Here is a 21,264-nt window from a genome sequence, read left to right on the forward strand (position 1 = left end):
CGTCCACTGAGGGCTATCCAGTGCTGCCGCCAGGCATCGCGGAAGAGCTTACCCAGCTGGTGGAGGGCCGAGTGGCAGTGTGTCGGGGCACCGGAATCAGATTTTTTTTTTTCCTCTCTCCCCTCTCTCGTCTCTGTCTCTCCTCATCCTTCCGTCTCCTTTTCTCTCGCCTCGTCTGTCTGTCCTTACCCCCAGGTACGCCGCGGCCGCCGTGATCGGCTCCCCGGGGGAGTAGAGCGCAGTCTCGGGTGTACCCCCCGGCCTGTGAGGGGCGATGGTGGTATGTGACGAGAGGGGCGGGGCCGAGAGCCGTGGGAACGGAGCGAGGCCGGTGGAGTAATTGCGAATGCGCGACACCTGCGCCACTCACCGGTCTCGAGTCTCACGGAGGAGCTCCGGAAGGATACGAAGGAGGAGTGATGACAGGGAAAGACGAGAGAGGACCAGGCCTGGATTTTATTTTGTGTTTTGGTTTTGTTTGTGCGCGACAGTCGTCCGCGAGGGGCTGTCGCGCTGTTTTGAGTGTATTTTATTATTAAAGTTTCTTTGAGTGTTCGCCGGTTCCCGCCTCCTTCTTCCCGATCTACAAACTTTGTTACATTTCCCCTTTCAATTTTTTTCACAGACCCCTTGATCTCCCTTGTGGTGTACTGAAAAAATGCATTAGCATATACATATGTTTACAAGAAAATACTATTTTGGTCTTTCTGCATCAAATTTTCACATTTAAATTATATACTTTTTTCAAGGTGTTTGTCTTCAAAGCTTACAGATATGAACTAAATGCCACAATACTCATTTGATTTCATTCGGTACTAAATATGATGCATATAAAGAATATGTTCAACAAAAAGTGCTTCTGATGTTCACCTTAACACATCACCAACCTTTGAGAAGCTCAGTGCTCAAATAATTATTTCATAAAGAAGGATTTTTATATCAGCTTTGCATCAGTTTCATCTCTTCTTGTGTAAAGAACCAGAATTTCAATCAAAATTATATAATAGTTAATGTAAGACAGAGGTGAGCTGAAAACCACATCCAATTTTGTAGTCTGAGGCAAGGCTGTATTGAAAGCAGATGGTCAATATGCTGTTCTCCGTAATTAAGCTCTTAGGCCTTTCAGAAAGAGAGGAGCATTCGAAAATGAAATCTCTTGGTTAATAATACAGCAAACACATAAAAAGTGGCCCTATAAAAGTGGTCTGCTTCATCTATCTCCCTCAGAGTCCGGTATTGATTTGGCTGACACGCTTCAGGCTGAAAGGACACCAATACAGAAAAGAACTGATGAAGGAGGAGGCCTCCTCTCTCAAAATATCCTGCCCTCAATGAGGGGCAAAGTCAAGTAATTTCCATGTCTGGAAAGCCAAGCAGGTAGAGCACAGGCAAGATAACAGCTCTCTTCCTGTAGTGAGCTATTTGTGGGTCAGGGAGAGTTACTGTAAAAAAAAAAGCCTCAGCAGTGAGTAATTGGCTGCCTAATGAATTGTATTGGCAGACCTTGTTCTGTGGAGGGTTGAGTGTGTCACAGGGTGCTTGGCGCACACTCAAGGGTGGCTCTTTATTGGCTTCTCTTCGCTTCTGTGGCCAGTCATTCACCTCTACAGCTGCTGCAGTGCAACTGTATGGACCTATGTAAACTTTCAGAAGGAATCATTACAAAACATAGATACTTGTTTTCTAGGAATGTATAATGAGGGTTGAGTGATACGGATCAGAAATATAACCTTCAAGTTCAATTTCACATAAAATATTCCACAAGTCACAGAAATTTAAAATGACATGAGGTAATTTTTTTGTCTCCTTTTTCATTTGAAGACAAAAATTAGGCAGGAATGAAGCATTAATAGTTCTAATACAGTCAGTGCCTACAAACTCTGGCTTCTAGAAACAGCATGGGAGGATCTTTGACACTATATTTGGCTCTCACATGCATCTCATACGCAGGGGGCTTTTGGCTCTGATGTTTGGCCACTCACATGTGAAACCTTCCGATGACCACTGATGCATATTATAGTACACTCAAATGTAAAATTATTATGGAATATATTGAGTAACATACAGTAAGTGCTAATTAAAAAAGTGACTTTTTCATTACAGGAAATGTATCACTGCACATACCAGAATATTCCACAAGTCACAGAAATTTAAAATGACATGAGGTAATTTTTTTGTCTCCTTTTTCATTTGAAGACAAAAATTAGGCAGGAATGAAGCATTAATAGTTCTAATACAGTCAGTGCCTACAAACTCTGGCTTCTAGAAACAGCATGGGAGGATCTTTGACACTATATTTGGCTCTCACATGCATCTCATACGCAGGGGGCTTTTGGCTCTGATGTTTGGCCACTCACATGTGAAACCTTCCGATGACCACTGATGCATATTATAGTACACTCAAATGTACAATTATTATGGAATATATTGAGTAACATACAGTAAGTGCTAATTAAAAAAGTGACTTTTTCATTACAGGAAATGTATCACTGCACATACCATCTGATATTACAGTATTTGATATTTAAGCAAATTTGTATTAGTTATTAACCATAATGCTAATATTAAAGGGTTAGTTCACCCAAAAATGAAAATTAGCCCATTAATTACTCACCTTCAAGGCATCCTAGGTGTATATGTCTTTATTCTTTCAGACATATCCAGTCGGAATTATATAAAAAATTGTCTTTGATCTTCCAAGCTGTTTAATGGCAGTCAGCGTGTGTTGCAGTGCTTCAGTCCAAAAGAAGTGAAATAAAGTGCATCCATCCATAATAAAAAGTGCCTGACATGGCTCCGTGGGGGGGGGCGGGGGTGAACAAAGTCCTCCTGTAGGGAATCGATGCGTTTTTGTATTGTATTTAGTTTTTGTACCATATTTAAAATGTAATAATCAATCTAGCTTGCGCTCACTGTTGTACATGGAAGCAGCTCCGGGCAGATGATGTAGGACTAGGGCTGCACGATATTGGAAAAAACGCACATTGCGATATTTAGTTTTTTTGCAATATATATTGCGATATGAAAAAAAAACCAGATGACTTGAATAGCTCTATTTGGAAAAAAATTGTCAATGATTGGGGTGATTTTGTAGGCGAGTAAATCAGCATAGAACATAAACAAATTACAAGCATAGATAAATATAATAGAACAAAGATACAAACACCCAAAAATGAAAATTAGCCCATAAATTACTCACCCTCAAGGCATCCTAGGTGTATATGACTTTCTTCTTTCAGACGAATCCAGTCGGAGTTAGATTAAAAATTGTCTTTGATCTTTCAAGCGGTTTAATGGCAGTCAGCAGGTGTTGCAGTGCATCAGTCCAAAAGAAGTTAAATAAAAAGCGTCCATCCATAATAAAAAAAGTGTCTCACACGGCTCAGGGGGGTGAACAAAGTCCTCCTGTAGGGAATCGATGCGTTTTTGTATTGTATTTAGTTTTTGTACCATATTTAAAATGTAATAATCAATCTAGCTTGCGCTCACTGTTGTACATGGAAGCAGCTCCGGGCAGATGATGTAGGACTAGGGCTGCACGATATTGGAAAAAACTCACATTGCGATATTTAGTTTTTTTGCAATATATATTGCGATATGAAAAAAAACCCAGATGACTTGAATAGCTCTATTTGGAAAAAAATTGTCAATGATTGGGGTGATTTTGTAGGCGAGTAAATCAGCATAGAACATAAACAAATTACAAGCATAGATAAATATAATAGAACTAAGATACAAATGAAAAAAAAATATGTTTTATATTTTTAAGGTAAGTCTAACAGTATTCAGGTACAGAAATTGAATAATCAAATGTAAAATAACACTGCATAGTTTTCACTATAAATTAAATCTAATAGGCTAAATCTGTGTTAAAGCTACAAAAGTGATTTTTCTTTGTGTTTTGTTGTTTGATTAACGTTCATGACAGAGAAAGTAACAGGAACATTAAACTGCTGTGAATCAATATACTGTTACACATCCATTTTCTTTCTCAACTCTTTACCTTCACCTAAGCCATAAGCAACTGTGTTTACAAGGATACTTGCAGAGACATTTATTTTGACATAATTTTGTGTGTATGTGTCACTTCAGGCACAAATAGACGAGGACGTGAATGGAATTCATTGTTCCCGTGCATTTGCGTGGCTCTCGCCGTGTCTACACCAGATGCGAGCGGTACAGCACGACGCGACAAAATATTATAGAGCCCATTATAATCAGTGATGCTGTTTACACTGGATGCGGTGCGACATGACAAATCCCGACAGTAAACTGATGCCTCGTTCTATTTATGACATACTGACATGCGCTTTGTCGCGTCCAGTGTAGAAAGACTTTGGGGCCATTCACATATCATGCCTAAAAACGCGTGGAAAATGCCAGCTGCGCAGCTTTCTCCTTCTTTCCAAAGTGTTCAGGAGCTTGCACTTTCGTGACGTCTGCCGTTGCTAAGCAACCGTGACCTACACTCTCCACGACGACCCAGAAGTTTCAACAAAGGATAAATGGAGTTCCAACACTGAAAATCGCTTGCAGTAGCTCTGCTACTAAATTCATTTAAAAATGGGTATCTCTGTACAGCTGTCGCATCCGGTGTAGACGTGGTGTCTGTGTGTGAGCAAAGAAAATGATCAGTATAAATATAACGATCAGTATACTAAACATATCACATTCTGCGATGTGACTATCGCGGATGTGCACATCGCGATATCGATGCTGAAACAATATCGTGCAGCCCTACGTAGGACGCCGGCTTTGTCCATGCGCCGCTCAGAAGGGACGAACGCGGAAACGCAGGGGTAGAGATCAATACAAAACAACGGTCACGAATTAGAAGTACAGAACGAGGATTTGTAAAGAAGAATGTCGGAGGATTTCGATATAAGCCAAGAGGAGACTGGTTTTCCTTTGCTAAAATAAGGAAACTTTGCTTCCTTTGCTCCTTTAAACAAACGTTGGTTTTCACGAGACTCGACCGCAACGCAACGCCGACATCTAACGTCATCCTCCCGGAGCTGCTGCCGTGTACAACTGTTGACGCAAGATAGATTAAACTGATTATTACGTTTTGAATATGGATATTTTTCTTACAAAACGCATCGATTCGCTACAGGAGGCCTTTGTTCACCCCCCGGATCCATGTGAGGAACTTTTTATTATGGATGCATGCGCTTTATTTCACTTCTTTTGGACTGATGAACTGCAGCACCCGCTGACTGCCATTAAACAGCTTGGAAGTCCAAAGTCAATTTTTAATATCCACCTTTTTCTTCAAAGCGGAAGTAAGCCTATGGGTGAGACTTCCGGTTCATTAGCCGCTATAGGTAAATAACGAGGAGAATAACAACGTGCATTAAACGCTAAAACTGTGTGTACTACAAACCAGTGTGTTCATAATTAAGATAATAGATTAAAATAATATGATAAGAGACACCAACTTTCAATATCAAGCAGCAAAACTAAACATTTTGTTCAGCTAAAAATAGCTGGACGGTGTAGATGCAGATGAGACCGGAAGCCAGACCCTTAGAATTTACAAATGGCCACGCCCATTTTTACAACAAGAAAAAGGTGGATAAGTCCGATTGGATTCATCAGAAAGAAGGAAGTCATATACGCCTAGGATGGCTTGAGGGTGAGTAAATAATGGGCTAATTTTCATTTTTGGGTGAACTATCCTTTTAATATTGCATAACAGGAATAATCCTCACATTTTAATGTGAAAGAATTCATGAGTGTCTTTCACATAAATGAGTCATTTTGTTAAATAAGCACAATATTAAGAAGATTATTATGTACAGTATTTTTCTTCTGCTGTCTGAAGTTTAGATGACTGCGAATTTAAACTTACATTTTATCTCTAGGTTATTGATAAAAAATTAACATGAAATTCCTACGTTAATATAGGAATTTGGCTAGCTAGCATACAAGTTCTTATCATGGCTGCAACATCGGTGGCAGTTGTAACAGTTGCCCCCGAGCCACACGGCCCAGTGTAAGCAACTTGTTTGTCTGTGTTGGCATCTTCTTTCGGAACATGCTTCACGACTCCTTGTTCAAGCTCTTGTTCTGTCCAGGCTGGACTATTGCAATGCTCTCTTGGCAGGTCTTCCAGCCAGTTCTATCAAACCTTTACAATTAATCCAGAATGCGGCAGCAAGATTAATTTTTAATGAGCTGAAAAGAATGTACGCCACACCACTGTTCATCAATTTCCCTTGGCTACCAGTAGCTGCTCACATAAAATTCAAGGCATTAATGTTTGCCTAAAAAACCAAGACTGACTCTGCACCCCTTTACCTAAATTCATTACTTCAGGCTTATGCACCCTCTAAGCTAGCATTCTGCAAGTGAACATCACTTTATTGTGCCAAACCAAAGAGGCACAAAATCACTTTCACTGACTTTTTCATTAACTGTTCCCTCCTGGTGGAATGGCCTGCCCAACTCAATCTGAGCAGCTGAGTCCTTAGGCATCTTCAAGAATTGGCTTAAACACATTTCTTCCATATTTATTTGACCCTCTAACTCTAGCACTCTCTATTCTAATCCTATTCTTTAAAAAAACTTGCTCTATTCTTTTTCTATTCTATCTGTTCTCTTTTTATTTATTATATAATAAAAAAAAACTTGCTACGTGTACTGCGTTAAGCTAACTGAGACTTGTTATAGCACTTGCATAACATTGCTCTCTTATTCATTTTGATTGCTTCCATTGTCCTCACTTGTAAGTCGCTTTGGATAATAGTGTCTGCTAAATGACTAAATGTAAATTAATATAATATATTAAATATTATACATCTGCAAAAACAGAAATATACTTTTGCTTTTTGAATGCATATAATGCCTGACATCTAAAATAATCTGAACCATTAAAAAAATCTTAAGGAACATTGTTAGATACAGCAGGAAAGTGACTTATTTTTCATGACTTATTATAGTCTTGTCCTTATTAGTGAAAATATATCAATTGTATTTTTAGTTAGTGCACCTATATTTGTTCATTGTACCAAAAGATGACTAGTGCAATACAAGTAGTCTGTAAGTTATGAAGGAAAATGTAAAAAAAAAAGTTTCAATTGCCCCCAGTCTCCCCTACCTATGGTACTGCTATATTGTGAATCACCATATTTTGTATTTATATTCTGAAATAATTTTTACACAATTTATCACTGGAGGACAAAAATATTAAACAAAAATATTGAAAATAGAAAAATTTAAAAATGTAAAAAGTGTGTTTCTAAATAGGGCCTGTCGTTTTACAGACTAACCTGAACTGAGAGCCCACTTGAGTTCAAGGTTGGAAAGCAAGGTAATTTATAATTTTCTCTAAATGAAATCTCAGTGCAATTTAATCAGATGCAACTGAACATAAACAGTAAGTTTTTGGCATAGAAGCCATGTGAACATACTTAGAACCCGTGTACAGCACTGTAGGATGTTAATTATATTCTGCTGGGGCAATCTAAGATCAACACGTTATAATAATTTTATCCAAGATCCAAACACTGACTCACACAAAAATGATTTACAGTATTATAGTAATTTCAGGTCTGAAGTATTCAGAGAACATAGTAATTACTACTAATTGAGTTTCTGCTGTCGTAATGCTGATTGAGTCATATACATTTAAATGTGATGGCATTTAGCATGCATTTAGTGCATTGTTGACCCAGAGCAGTTTGACAGTTGAAACATGACAGGACCGCTCATCTACAGAGTGCTGAGGAACAATGTACAAACAGTCATTACAGAAAGCATGAAAAGCCATGCCTAATTGTATCTCATGGGGTGAAGCCACTTGGCTTCAGATGCACATAGGCTTGTTCTTACCATTGTATGGTATAAACGTTCTTCAATTCACCAAAAGACAAAAATAGCTAATTATAGCAAACATTTACGGTCAGGGAATGATTAATATGGATCCAGATGTACGATGTGGATGAGGAGTGATGCTGACTGGCTTTTCTCCATTTTTATTTACTGTGAGGTCTGGTGTTGAGTAGATTGGATCAGGTTGAGTTATGCCCTTAGCAAATAAGTTAGAATAGAATCCAGACTTCCAGAGTGCAATAACAATCCATCAGGCGACCAGCAATGGTGGATGTGAAGAAGGTGATATAAAAAACCATTACTTGTGACAAGAATGTGATATATAGGATGACAATTTATTACTTTCAGGTCTAAGAGATGCATGTGCTAAATTCTGCCTGGATGTGAACTGTTGCCTATTCTGTCAAAACAGAGGGCAACAGTAAGTCATTTTGGAGGTGAAAGCAAAGTTTTTCTGAAATGTGTGAAATTAAATTCAGGTTGGCCATTTAATGGATTATTTATCTTAGCTGTAAATTAATGAGCTTTCACAAATTAGCCCTTTTACTGTGCACTCAACCTTAATTTGTTAACATTGCCTGTAGAGAGATGCCACATATACCCAGGATAAGGTTTGGCTTTTTACCATAAACGTGTCAGCCCATAGTACCCATACAGAAATATACTGTCCCCTATATCAAGAGTAATACTGCTGTAAGACTGGAAGAACCTCAGACACTTTGATCTCCTAAGACATGGACAATACAAACACAGTGTATTAACATACAGGCATCTGTTTCCACATGTGGGAAAGCTTCTTTCTCACCTTTTTACTTTTAATAAAATGACAACATTACTACAACTGTAACTAAAACTAAAATAGATAACTAATACAAATCAAAGTACATTAGTTCATCAGTAATCCTAAAAAAATAACACTGAGGCAAACACACATGCTAAAATAACAACAACTTACTGACACATAGTAAGAAATAGATTATAAAAAAAAACCTATACATGTGTTCCTTTTCTCCCACTTTCTTCCCTTCACTCAGCTCACTCAGAATGGTCAAGAGCATGATATAATGTTCTACATGAATGCAAGTGATATTCACAGTCATGTTTGGTATCATTTGAAATGTCTCAGTGTGACTGTTACAATGGCCTCAATCTTACAAGTAGTAGACTAATGCCCTGGTCACACAGAACGTGTTTTTCAGGTTTGAAAACATGAGGCGCACCGCACTGCCTTTTTCTGGTTGACTTTTTTTAATTTAGAAAAGAGCAGTGTGCTGCGGTTTTTAAATGTTGCTAGGCAACCACCGAATCAGCTGTCCTGACAGTCTAATCAAGGATTATAGCTGTTAGGGAAACGGTCATATTAGCAGAAACGTGCATAGCTCCAGGTAACCCGCGACAGCCACCACAAGTTTCTCCTCCAACATTGCAGTCTCCAGATGTTCCAAGCAACTGTAAATGTCCAAGACCACAACGGAAGGCCCACTTCTCTATTCATTCGATTGGGCAATAGAAATTTGTCACATTTGACATTATTCTGACTTACTTTGAAATTATTTTGTAAGTAAAGGTGTACTGTATGTCAAGGGGTAAGTACATAGATCTCAGGTTAGATGGAGCATGGGGCACATCAGGTGAGATTCTAGATTTCTGACTGCTTGACTTTAGTTAAGTTGTTATGCAGTTGCATTAACTATGGGTGTAAGTTCGGCATAATTCATAGTACTAGTTATAACCTCTGGCTACGGTCTCAGCTTTAATTAAGCTTTTAAATAGTTAGATTAACTATCGGGGTTAGATAAATAATACTATTAAAGTATTAGCAAGCATGGGGCGGCATATTTCATAGTAGCCATAACCTCTGATTATTGCCTGAGCTTTAACTAAGTTGTTACATAGGTGACTGTAGCGGGCTAAACAGAACCACTATTTAAAGAATGGCAAGCATGAGGTGGCCTATTAAATAGTAGCCATAACTTCTGACTAATGATCAGACTGGAGAGTTTGTGATCGTGAGATCCACATACACCGGCCAGCGCGAGAACCTGAGCGACATAGATTCCTAATGAACGAGTAAAATATAAAGTAAAGAGTTAACTAGAATAATCAAATGTAAGACGAATAATAATTCGAAATGGACAAATAACAAATTTGCATTTCAACCTAAATTCGAGGTCATAATAAAATGGAGTCAGATTAGATTTTGATAGAAACTAAATTACTCGGCACACCGAAAAAGACTGAACGTGCAGCAAACCTTCAGCCGCCACTGGATACCTGCATTGGGCCAACTGAGTGGACCTTACACAGCCATTCAGTATATGCCAATTTTCAAAAAAAAAAATTCACATACATACATTTTCTGGGTAGATAAAGATGTTTATTTGTCCTGGCCAAATTGCCCCCCTTGAGTGGACCTTACACAGCCATTCAGTATATGCCAATTTTCAAAAAAAAAAAATTCACATACATACATTTTCTGGGTAGATAAAGATGTTTATTTGTCCTGGCCAAATTGCCCCCCTGGCCCTTGTCAATCATAGCCTCCTAATAATCCCCAACCACTTGATTGGCTCTATGACTCTCTCTCCTCTCCACCTGTAGCTGGTGAGCGCACTGGCGCCATTGTCCTGTGGCTGCCGTCGCATCATCCAAGTGGATGCTGCACACTGGTGGTGGTTGAGGAGAGACCCTCCCCCCCCACATGATTGTAAAGTGCTTTTGGTGTACAACAATACACAATAAAGCACTGTATATATGCATCATTCATTCATTCATTCATGTTTATAACATATAAAAAATCCCCATAGTATGTCAAATGCCTTCTCATTCTACAAAGAAAAAACACACCATCTAGTTCATTTCAGTGTAGAAAATGATTTAAAGAATGTTTTTTTTTATGTTTACAATGCAAATAAGGCAGGTCTCAGGATACAACCTCATCTGTGTACAGTCTAAGGCAAACAACTCCAATAAAGCTCCATCAGAGCAAAATAAAATGTAATGTGATGACTTATCAGGGATTTAGTCACCTGAACTTTTAGCAAGATAAAACACATGGACACAATTAAATGCTTTTGCTACAGAAATTCAGAAGGTTTAATTGAGTCCCTGTGGATACTGACTCCCCGAGCATTGTTTTCTTTGGGTAAACCACACTCTAAAGAAAGGATCAACAAAACAGCGCTCAAAGAAATCGTTGTTGTTAACTTTTTTAATTTGATTCAAGGGAAATTTAAAATGTTTGGCTTAAAATTGTTTTGTGGTATTATGTTTGATTTTTTCTAAGGAAGGCATTTTGAAGTACACAATAATAACAGCAATACAAGCCTGTTTAAAAGTTTTCAAACAGCACAGCATACACATCTCTCAACCAGAACAGATCCATATAATGGATAGTATATATTGGTGAATTGTGTTAAATGCGATACTACTGTGCATCTCAGGGGGGGGTTGAAATCTCTCTTAATAATTAAAAAAGATGGCTGCCTCAAAAACAGCAGTCACATCATGCTTATTTTACCAACAAAATTGCTTTGTAATAGCGTATTTGCAGCCAATATTCCAGTGGGGACAATTTAGCCCTTCAGGTGAATGAACTGCAGTGAAATGAGAGCCTGAAGTGGGGGAGGGGACCACTGGGCTCATTTCAGAGGAGATGATGGTATGACTTTCCCTCTGATGTATTGATGTTGAAGTTTATTGCTTTCTCAAGCTGTTCTTGGAGAGCACTGGATGTGGAGAGTGATTTATTCATTCTTATTTATATATCCACAGGACCATAAAAAAAAAATAAAGAAAGAAAGGTGCACATGGTTCAAAACTAAGTTCAGTCTCTCAGCATGTAGTACAGGTCATTTAACATAAAGAGCAATTTGGGCAGATTATTATTTTTTCTTTCCTGTTTAATCCTAAAGCATATAATTTATTCCTGTCTCAAAGTGCGCCATAAGGGAAGATTCATCATCAGCTGTGCAATAATGCTTCTTTCAAATGTAATACTATCCTGTGGTTTATCCTCTGAAACTTATTAATAAAAGCAAGGACAAGCTAAAAATGTATGGTTGTGTTTATGTTCCCGGGTGAATAGAGCAAAAGATGGGAATATTTTGGTTTTACTCATCTGTCAAAATCTTAGTGACAGTGACTATAAATCAAATGCAAATCTGCCTGACATTGGACTGGGCCTGAACGGTCTTAAAATTCATAGGGAGAAAAACTGCCTCCAGAGACATCTTATATCCTCATTAAACTCTCCAACATTGATCTTTTTCATTTCCCCTTTTGAGGGCATAGCTTCTCACTAGAAAAAGCACACACTGAATAGCTCTGCATTACAAGAGCTTTAGTTTTCTTTGACACAGAGGTCCTCAACTCTCTAAAAAACATGAAACCTATTTAATTCATTCAATAGCAGTATAGTTAGTGTAGCTGGTGTAGCAGTTATGCAGTTTTCAAAAACTACATCTGTAACATGAAACACTGCATGCAGGTTAATGCCTTCCCATGTTTCATGCTTAGAATTATTACTGCATACTCAAAAGGTTTAATTTCAATTATAATAAATAGATAATATGCATATATGAATTTTAACGCCTATTTCCTCAAACCTAGCTGATATATATTCCTTTTTTTAAAGAAATTATACAGCAAGGATGCATTAAATTGGTAAAAAGTGACAGTTTAAGACTTACTTGGTTTATTTAAAAAAATAAAATAAATGCTGTTCTTTGTAACTTTCTATTCATTAAAGAATAAGGTGCACAAATTATTTCAACATTGATAGTAATAATAAATGTTTATTGAAATCAAATTAGCATATTAGAATGATTTCTGAAGGATCATGTGACACTGAAGACTGGACTAATGACTGCTGCAAATTCACTTTTGCCATCACAGGAATAAATTACACTTTTAAATACATTAAAATAGAAAACAGTTATTTTAAATTGTAATGATCAAATAAATGCAGCCTGGTGAGCATAAGAGACTTCTTAAAAAACAAACAAACTAACAAAACAACTTATCCCAAACATTTCAACAGGAGTGTATAGGTACATTACATTTTGGCATAAACTCTTATAAGAATTTCCTGTATTATTATGCTATTAACAAACAATGCCCCTAATGCATCAGGTCATCAGAAAAAGAAAAATGCACAATCCACAGCAACAAACCAGTGTTTACAGCCATTTACTATTTTGGGAGAAAATTTTAATCAAAAGGTCCATTTAGTCACTTTATTACACACACACTGCCCCCCCCCCCCCACACCCCACACCCACACGCTTTTATTTAGTGTTCATATCCATTTGTTACATCTCACATAAATGGTATCTCTCAACTGCAGCAGGTGATGGATGCTTTCTGACATCTCTTTATCTAACTCATCCTATTTTTCTTCATGTCTTTCTTCTTTGCTGTCACAACCACGACTGCATGGTGATGCATCATGGCAGCATAAAAGTAGGCAGGCACATAGAAATGTACATGTGCACAAGCACATAAACATCACTGCACACTCAGACACACAAAGTACAGTGAAACATCTCTCAAATATTGCATGCAGAGTAAAAAAATATAAATTATGATTGTTCCCCCTAATAATAAATAGTTTAAAATTGAATGCCTAAAATTGACCAATAATTGGATCTCTGGACTGAATTCGTTTTTCAAAGCATATATTAACCAAATATTTATGTAACATTTTGGAATATACCAGTTTGTATATAATGTTTGTGGCTTACCCTCCTTGTGAAGGGTGTCAATGATTGTCTTCTGGACAACTGTCAGATCAGCAGTCTTCCCCATGATTGTGTAGCCTAGTGAACCAAACTGAGAGACCATTTTGAAGGCTAAGGAAACCTTTGCAGGTGTTTCGAGTTGATTAGCATGTCACCATATTCTAATTTGTTGAGATAGTGAATTTGGTGGGTTTTTGTTAAATGTGAGCCAAAATCATCACAATTAAAAGAACCAAAGACTTAAACTACTTCAGTCTGTGTGCACTGAATTTCTTTAATACACAAGTTTCACATTTTGAGTTATTGAAATAAATTAACTTTTTCACAACATTCTAATTTATTGAGATGCACCTGTATATAGTTCCAAACATGTACACAGCCTTACTGTAGGAAACCTCACAGACACAAACCACCACAAAGACTCCCATTTGAAATCAAATTTTATTTCATACAAATATATATTGTCTTCATCATTAAACCAGCTCATTGTCTTTAGTGTGAAAAAAAAGTTCAATGTTCAATGGACATTTACCAGCCATGAAATTCATTATCATTCATGCTCAGATTGCAAATTTTCTAAATCATTTGAATGATTATGTGTAAATGGGATTCTCTTCCCCCAACTGCTCTGTTCTCAGACCCACAAGTGTGAAAGCTAAAGTGTGACCAAGAAATTCTGGGAAAGAATGTGACAAGCCATTGCAAGCTCACGCGAGTGCAACTATGAATAAAAAAACCTATGGAATCCACTGAGTTATGATTTAATATGTTCAAGATGTTGTTTAGCACAGTTCTTTGTTCAGGCTTGGCCCTGGGGGGTAAATGTAAAGAAAATAAATTAAGAGCTTTTTTCAGATCAATAGCAGTAATTCAATTCTGCGTAATAAGAGCTCTTTCTTTAACAAATCTGAAATGCACCCCACTTTTTTCCCTTTGCTTTTGTCACTTACTGTATATGTCTCAATTAAGAAGCTGACAAACTGCATTGTACATGCAGGCAAGTAACAAAAAGTACACTGGCTTGTAAGTGGAGATAGAGGTGGTCAATGACAGAAGCAGACTCAACCTTAATGTCAAAGCTGAGTGATACATCACAACTACAAACATCACACTGAAGCTGATAGTGTGCAGGGAAAGTTACCTTGGCGAGCTCCACTGATTTCCCACCTGCAGGTCTCTTGTTCAAACACTAGCTTTGCACAAATTCATACACTAACCACAGAACAGAATAGGTTACACAATGGATGTATCTAAAGGGAAACATGGTCATGGTCAAACAATTATAAATTGAATGCTTTTCGAGTCATGTTGTATATGTACTGCAATGCATTGTCTTGAACTTAGATGACATGATGAGAATAAAAAATATTCTATTTTTGTTTCAAAATTTAAATAAAACGTTTCCTTATACATTTGAGTTCAAAGTTGAACAATTTTTTATTTGGTACTGCATAGGTCCACCTTTTGCTTTAGCCCCAAAATGAATTTGCCCACCCAATTATTTTCAAAATGTTCTTGAATTATTATTTGATCATGTAAAATATTTGAATCATATATATGCCACAATTGATTATTTTTTATTTGTTTTATTTCATTTCATCCATTATTTCTATATGTACTTAAATAAAAGCAATGTTAGATAAGATTTAGTGAGTAAATATTAAGTTATCATAGCTGATAAAAAACATCACAATAATCCACAAGTAATCCACACGACCCCAGACCATCAATTAACATCTTGTGAAGAGTGTTTGTGAGAAACAATGTTTTTACATTCAAACTTGGCTACAATATGAGTCCTCTATCCATAATATTGCTTTCTCAAAAGAAAAAGTCATCTCGTCTGAATCAGGAAAGAAATACAAACATTAAGTGCTGTCCAAAATTGTTCTAAACAAATATGTCAGTGAATGTGTGAGGACAAAAGGGGATGGACATTTTCACTGGATGAAGTGTTATTATTAGGGCTGCCCTCGACTAAAGATTTTTCTGGTCGACTAGTAGTCGTTCATTTTAAGCATTAGTCTTCTAATCGCACGTTTATTAATAAAACATTTTAATCAGGCTAATGAGCCTTTAATTGCCTGCATAGCCTAATAAGGGCTCAAGCACACGCATAAAGTTTGCCACAGCACACCGGCAGAAGTAATGATGATGAATGTGTCAGGGAAAAACAGTAAGATTTAACTGCATTAACATTTTAATAATCTATTGATAAACTAGTGTTTTCTGTGATTTTGGCTTAAGAGATGAATTCAGCAACACTGATTCATCATCTCCACAATAGTGGATGTGCCTGTTTGAATGTTTCATACGGATTAGCCTACATGGTCTGAGAATTTTTTTTTTCTGATTTGATTTGTTTCATTTGAAAGTAGACATTTCACGCTCTATAGACATTTTTCATGTCTGTAAGGCAAGTATACATGGAGTTTCGCGCTCAAGTTCACAGAGGCAGAGACGGCAGAAAGCGCATCATGTTTGCTTTCATTATTTTACAAAAGCGCAACGTTTTGTTATAGTGAGTGCACACAACTAAACGTAGAGGCTTTACAGATTCGAAAGATGTATTACTCTTATCTGTATGACCAAAATGACGAAGTATTTTAAGAGCAAGTGAGCGCATCGGCGCCTCCATGTGTCATTCAAACTTGAATAGCGCACATTTTTCTAGGTTAACATAATATTGAGCGGCCATGTAAAGTTGCTACTACTTACATATTTCAGATAAGCAGCCTTATTTGAGGTCGATGAATGATAGGCGAGCATTTGGGTGTACTGTATTGCCACAAAATCCAGCCGTTAACGATCCGTTCATCACGGACTGCATGACCTCACCTCTTCCTGTGGATTTTTTTTTCCTGCGACTAAGCAACTAATAACATTTTGGTCGACCAAGCGTCTTCTCGTCGACTAAAGGTTTAAATTTAAAATGCCTTAATGATGGATTTGTTTCTCAAAACTGCTCAGCTTTTGGTTTCACGAGACATCAATAGACTGCAGTGGTGTGGATTACTTGTGGATTATTGTGATGTTTTTATCAACTGTTTTACCTTTCATTCTGGTGGCACCCATTCACTGCAGAGGATCCAATAGTGAGGAAGTGATGTAATGCTAAATCCCTCCTAATCTGTTCTAATGAAGAAACAAACTTATCTACATCCTGGATGGCCTGAAGGCATGTACATTTTTTGCAGATTTTCATTTTTTGGTGAACTATTTATTTAGCATTTCTAAGCATTTGATCATTTGTAGCTGTATTGTGGGGTGAATTATCAATAGTATGTGCATTTAGCATGAAAAAATAAGCACTTTATTGTAAAATAGTTTATTCCAAGAAACAAACAATAAATTCATTTTGTAGCCCTAAAAATAAATAAAAGCTTTTCTATGTTTTTGCCAGGATCACAGAGAATATTACTAAGATCTGTAAAGCTAAAAATGAAATGTCAGCCAACCTCACTGACAGTGGGACACCATCACACATCACTGAACGAAGAAAAAGGGGCAAAAAGCCAGAGACACATTTGACAACAGAACATCAGTTTCCTGAGCTGAATTATGTATTTGAGCTAAAGTGAGATTGAGACAGCGAAGGAGAGAAAGTCAGACACAATGAATGACAGAAGGAAGCAAGAAACACAGAGAATGTTGCACATTAAGGCAAGAGAAGGTGAATGTGCATTGTCCTACCAGATGACAGCTAAAGGAGCTTTAATTGCACTTGTCAAAATCCAGAGCTGGGTAAAAAGCAGATTGTATCACACTGTCACTTATTCTGAGCCAATATCACAGACCAGCATGTGAAGCGAGACTGAGAGAGGTTATGAAAGTTGTCATTACAGAGTGCTTCTCCCGCAGAAGGAGGGAAATTATCATTGTAAAGGTTCTGAAAAGCACGAGCAAAAAAGCATAGCCTGAAAGATGGAATCATGGGGAATGGAAATTATTGGATGCAATCATAAATAACTGTACTACTCCCCCATTAACAGTAATTTCATAATTTGCGCAATTCAAAATTCTTCAATAGCTTTGAGTGAGCATTTAAGAAACATTATGTTTGCCCTATAGTTGAAAACATGCCATTTCAAATCGATTATGTTCACCATTAAAGAAAAAAAAAAGTTTCAGGTGACTGATTTTGGATGAGGCCTCAACAGCCTTCAGCTTTATACTTGCTGACATTTATACTTGAGGGACAACAGCATGTCAATGACAATGTGTCTCTTTAAGGTCTATTGGCTTTTTGATTAACTGTTTTCACATAAATATTACATTACCTTATATCCATGTTGGACCTGGCTGGTCTTAATCAAAGAGAGATGTGCACCAAGTACATTCAGAGAACACAGCTTAGTGTGGCCACGCTGGTCATATGAAAATTTTATAAATGTGTTGGTGTTCAGTAATGAAAGTCTGGGTCCGTTCATCACTGTGGTTGCGGCAGGTGGCCGATCTTATCAATAACAACACCGTCTTTCCAAGACTCTCAAATCAAATGCTCTATTACACTGACTTGAGAGAGGGGGCAAGATAGAGAAAGAGGATGACAAAATGGAGAGAAAGAATGTCGAAGCATGAACAATGGGGTGATGTCACCTTCGCATAAAATTATGGGTAGAATGGAATTTTATATATAACTACAGTTTGTTAAAGTGGTTTGTTGAAGTGCACAGCTCAGTACTTTCTAGTTCATATCTTCATTTATATATCTAAAGTCACCACCTCCATTGTCAACCTTTACAAAAGACTAATTATTTTTTCCTTGAAACACAAAAGGAGATGCTGAAAAAACAACCCATAAAAGTATAATGCAGCTTGTTCAAAATGTCATTACTGACTGAAAAGCTCTCAAATCTCACCCATGCTCCTGTATATTCAAACTTACAAAAGCAGCTCAACTTTCTTTTTGTTTTGCTCACAAAGCAACAGCAGGTTTTTCCGAAGACTTCCTGTATAATGCATAAGTTGTATGGACTACTTTTATTGTGCGTTTTTGTCCTTTCAGATCTTGACAAAATATGATGTGACTGAAAGGTAAAGCTGTAAAGAAAGGCAAAGAGGCAAAGAAAACATTCTTTCTAAAATTGTGCATCATGCACAACTCAAGGACTGTCAAGTACAGTTATGAAAGTGTTCTTGGTAATTCTGAAAGCTAAGTTGAGAAATAATTACACTCTGAGCCTAAAGACAAGGGACAGTTCACCCAAAAATGAAAATTCTGCCATCATTTACTCACCCTCTTTTCATTCCAAACCTGCATGATTAACTTTCTTCTACAAAACACAAAAGAAAATGCTTTGGTTACCACTGACTTCCATTGTATGAACACAGACATTTCTCAAAACATCTTATGTTCCAAAAAAGAAAAATGTATACAGGTTTGGAACGACATTGGGGTGAGTAAATGACGACAGCATTTTTGCCATTTTTGTTAACTTTGCCATAAAACAAAAGAGACAACTCAAACTCTTAAACTTAAAAGCCCCCCCCAAAAAAGAGTTATAAAAGTAGTTTATAAAACTTGTTTTAGAAAGCCTTTAATCATTCTGAATCCTTGAAAAAGTGGTCATATTGGAAGGAATATCAGAGTTGTCAGAAAGTGGGACAATTATTGGCAGATATGTTTTCAGATTTTTCAAATATAATTTGGATTCTTTTCATTTGGCTCTTGCTAATAGAATACACACAATGGATTTCACATACTCACACCTACTCACAGGACTTATATTCACATCTCTTTAAATTCCTCTGTCCTTATTGGCTTAACTGAGAGAGAGTTTAGTGAAGCAAGAAGATGAAGAATCAGGCAGGAAAGTATGAGAGATTCGGTCTCTCTGCAGAGGGAAAAGACGTCTGTGACCCCTGAACACAGAGTCTGTGATGGGCTCATTATCACACAGAGAGCAGGAACGAATAAAATGATGTGGCTCCCCTGATCACGTCAAAGGGTCCCACAGAGGGATGAAGTTCAGACTAATGAAGAGTAATGAGCAAGGCCAAGCACCTCACCTGGACCATCGCTTTACCAGGGGGAGGAAATGTCTGCAGCGACATCCCGGCAAGAATCTCATATGACACAGCCTTGATCAGATTAACAGCAATAATGGCTGTACATATTATATCTCTTTCTGACACATACTAATGAGCAAAAACGTTAAAGAGATAGTTCACCCAAAAATAAAAATGGTAATTTACTCTCCTTCATGCTATTCCAAACTTAAACTTCTTGTTACAATGGAGACATTTGGAAGACATTTTTTTCAGGTCTTCTGAAGTCTGAATTTGACATTTTAACTGTTAACTGAAAACTAAAGTTGACATCCATTTTAGCTCTCTTTGGTGTGTTCATTGGAGTTCATGAGAGAAGTGCTTATGTATGATTTGCCGATTCAGATCTTTTCAAAGAATCAGCAGGTCTGGTTAAAGCTGCAGTCCATAACATTTTTTGTTTAAAAATTACCTGAAATCAATATTTAAGCAAGTACATAGCCAGCCAGTGTTTAAAACTAGCGCTTTACTTTAGCCCGATTCACAAAGGTAAGCTTATCATAATGTTTTCTAATTTATGTGGTACGGGTAGGTTTTCACGGGAAATTTGAGCATGGCACTGCGTCATTACGTCACGTAAACAAAGGCGGCGTCCCAGCTAGTAGGCTATCGCATGCAAGGATCCTGCAGGTGGCAGATCATTAGCCTTTTCTCACAGCAGCTAGAATAATTACATTTATAATTTTTGATGGCGGATTATAATCCAGAAAGGATTACGTGTTTATGAAACACATGTGACTGAAATTATTCCAGTTTTAAATGTGCATCTGATTACAGATAGCATTTGTATTTTAAAGAGAACCAGTTCGAAGGAAGAATAATTTGCTTCTTGGGTTAAAATAATTTATATGAAATTCGAATGGTATGACAATTGGATTACTGTACAGAAATTGAAATCTACATGCTAACACACACTAGACACGTAGTCACGCAAATGCTGATGTTGTTAACATTAACAATTTGAGAACAAAGTATAACAATAATAATAATTTGAACGGTTTGATGTGAAATGAGCTAACCGATCTTTAGATGTAAAATCACCATTGGTAGTGCGATTACTTGTAATGCTTTTTTCCTCAGTTGGTCAGAACAAATGTGGCAGACTTGTTACTTGTTCTGATGACAATATCCGGTGAAAATTCTTATTTAGGTGATATATTCCAAGACGTAGGCAAGAATCTGTGATTCCCAAGTACAGTATCCACAACGGTGCGGTGACTGGCAGCCACACATTCACCTCAAAACATTAGATTAATTCACGCTGGAGCCATGCCGGAGCACAACCCACGTAATGAAAATAATTCTGCAATTAACTGCAATTGCAGGTTTCAAACAGAGATGGCGACAAAGAGGCAAAATTTACGGACTGCAGCTTTAACTAAAGCAGTCCGAATGATCCAGTCACAGAGTTTAATAGAGAGAATAGAAGGATTAGAAAGATTAAATACTAACATATCAGTATGTTTCTCACAACTTCAGAAGACCAGTATGACTTACTTTCTTCTGCAGAGCACACAAGATATTTTGAAGAATGTTGGTAACCATTAACATTCACTGTACACTCTCAGAAAAAAAAAAAAAAAAAAAAAAAAAAAAAAAAAAAAAAATCACTGGGAAACAAAATTGAAAAAAAAAAAAA

This window comes from Sinocyclocheilus grahami, unplaced genomic scaffold (genome assembly GCF_001515645.1).
Source record: "Sinocyclocheilus grahami isolate Dianchi unplaced genomic scaffold, SAMN03320097.WGS_v1.1 scaffold255.1, whole genome shotgun sequence".
NCBI classification, from domain to species: Eukaryota; Metazoa; Chordata; class Actinopteri; order Cypriniformes; family Cyprinidae; genus Sinocyclocheilus; species Sinocyclocheilus grahami.